The sequence below is a fragment of the Rhea pennata genome, chromosome 15 (assembly GCF_028389875.1).
Source record: "Rhea pennata isolate bPtePen1 chromosome 15, bPtePen1.pri, whole genome shotgun sequence".
NCBI classification, from domain to species: domain Eukaryota; kingdom Metazoa; phylum Chordata; class Aves; order Rheiformes; family Rheidae; genus Rhea; species Rhea pennata.
In genome coordinates, this window is record NC_084677.1 from 17,529,488 (window position 1) to 17,532,278 (window position 2,791).

The 2,791-nt window shown below is 45.9% G+C and overlaps 1 non-coding gene across 1 annotated transcript; it reads left to right on the plus strand.

The window, feature by feature from the left end:
- Positions 1-237: 237 nt before the first annotated feature.
- On the plus strand, positions 238-319 carry TRNAL-AAG (transfer RNA leucine (anticodon AAG)). Its single transcript has one exon. It is a non-coding gene; the product is annotated as a tRNA-Leu (tRNA).
- Positions 320-2,791: the final 2,472 nt, after the last annotated feature.

Sequence of the window (2,791 nt, forward strand, 5' to 3'; positions counted from 1 at the left end):
AAATGAGTGCTGCTTTGGGGGGATGCTGCAGGGTCCAGGAGCACTGCCTCTGCTCCGAGCCACTGCTCATCACTAGGGAAATTTCTAAGCATAGCTTCTTGTTTCATGTTCTCCTCTCCTACTTTACCCTCCCTACTTTTCTCATTTCCATGTGATGAATACCTATCATTATGCTGCATGCAAACTGGCTATTCTGCTACAAATTCTGGGCACAAGTACCTGCCATCACACAGGTGTGGTAGCGTGGCCGAGCGGTCTAAGGCGCTGGATTAAGGCTCCAGTCTCTTTGGGGGCGTGGGTTTGAATCCCACCGCTGCCAGGACTTTTTAGGCTGCCCAGAGGGGTTATGGAGTCTCCTTCTCTGGAGATATTCAAAACCTGCTTGGATACAACCCTGTCTAATGTGCTCTAGGTGACCCTGCTCGGGCAGGGGGCTGGACTGAATGATCTCCAGAGGTCCCTTCCAACCTCAACCATTCTGTAATAGACCCCGATTCCCTATCCAGCTAAAGCAAATGAAAGATGTAGGTGTAATATCTGAACTAGTGCACCTAGAAGGTGGGGGGTGATTGCAGCCCCTAATTCTCTCCTCTAGTTCTTCAGGGAGTCAGAGTCACACAGTGCTATACAGACGATAGTTTGATTCATTTCATGAAATATATTCCTACGTCCATCTTGGTCCCACAGGTAGTGTTATAACAGCCCATGAATCTTCCCATAATAGATCAGTCCAAGTGTATGTCTTAACTGTAACAGATAAGACAGGGCAAGATGATACCAAGGAAAGACGAAGAGGTCATGCTGGTAATACAGATATAACGATAATGGACAATTAAGGAGAGATGTGCCAACAAGTTAGAAATATGTATTGTGCAGAAATACTGGCGTCAAAAAAGTGTATACTGTAGCTCAATAAGTTCTCATTATCCACAGATATATCCATTCCTCTCTTGAATTTTACAGTCATTGGCTATCAGGTGATCAGATTCAAACTGGAATAGTTATATGTTTCTTGTTTAATGACTTCTATCTCTTTCCTGCCTATATACAAAGATGATAAAGAGAGATGAGCTCAGCAAAGCAGAGATGGAACAGGAAAAGCACCTAGATTTTTGTTCTTAGCTGTAACTGCTATTCCTTGCTGCCGTGCCACTGCAGGGTCAGCAACATCGATCCCGCAAAATGTCTCTTCATTGACCTTAACCGTAGAAGGACAGATAAGTTTTTAGGTGCTACATAGCAATTAAGCTCTCTATTGCACTTTGAACAGGTGCACGAGGAAGGGCTCTCTCCACACCTGTGTATTTGAGGAATGCATTAAATTATAGTGAGATCCTTTTGGAAAGCCAGGTAGAACTGAGAAGATATTAAGGTCCCAACTATGTGCCTCTGGAGCCAGAGGAACTCTCCCACTGATTTTCCAAAGGCCACTGCATCAGAGCCCTGCCCAAGGGGATGCTTTGGCAGAGGCAATGCAGCCGTGCCACAAGACTTGGCCTCAGCCTGCCCATGCTGCGTGGGAACCACAGAGCCGAGGAGCTCGGCGCCTCTTCTCCCACGGGTGTTAGTGCCTTCTCTCCATGGCAATAGGCACGGGTGCAATTTCCTTCAGCTTCTATGCACTACATCCAAAAATAACAGTCAGGCAAAAAAAATCACTTGTTTTTAAATGTGAGATTCTACAGACCTTGTCCATAAAGGGTGAACATTCCCTCAAACAGGAGAGAGCTCCGTGGAGAGTGTGGTGTTATGTTTGCTGTAGCAAAGCAACAGTAGCTAATGTGAAAGACCATTCCAAGGCTGCTTTTTATTACTTGAGGTCCCTTTGAATTAGTGTTTTAACAAGCATTACTGACTCAACCGGTAAACATGGTAACTGTTGCTAACAGCGTGCAACAATTAAGCAAATTAATCTCAACACAGCCACATGCTGTCATGCTCACAGGCCTGTTAGTCTGGCTTCCACTATGAAATCTGAAGGGCTTTTTGCCCCCCTTCTTGAATTAAGTGATGATGTTTTTTCCAACCAAACTGAGAGCTCAAAATTTTTGAAAGTGGTTGGCTAAGGTGCTGTTGCAGCCTGATGTACCATAGGAAAGAAAACTGCCCTATCAGCTGGTGAGCTGACAAGCGACAAAATGTCACAGATTCAGGGATGAGCTCTGATCCTTCATGGAGATCTCATCAGCTGACCGGAGGCAGCAGAAAAAGCAAACAAGGTGTTTGAGGTGTTCTTTATCTCCCAGACTGTCATTGTGCCCCTGGAAAGCATTTGTTCACTTCAGAGTCTTTAAATACTGCCAAAGTGCTAGCAAGGCTTCTAGTGTAAACCCTTGCCAGGTATGGGCTTCCCGGTGGGGCTGCCTGCTGCCACGCTGGGATGGTGGCTGTGGCTGCCGCGGGCAGCGCTCCTCTCCCGCTGCTGCTGGGACCAGGCCAAGGACTCCAGTGCCAGGACCAGTGCTATCAGCAGAGCTAGTGCTCAGATGAAGTACCATAGGGGATCCAGTCCTTGAAAGTTAGTAGTTTTGCCCAACTGAGACTTTTCACAGCTACAAGTTTAGGTTGCAGTAAATCAAAGTGTTCAAAAGCCTGAGTCATTTTTGGCAACATAAAACACAGAATCGAATGACGACCCAATGCCACCGATGTAGCTCAGCCTTTACTGATGCACAGGATGAGGATAGACCTGTCAACTGTGAACACACACTACAACTCCATCATCTTTCCCATCATCAACATCCAGAATGAAAACGGTACTTTTTCTGAATCCAAAATAATGGCTAGAGAT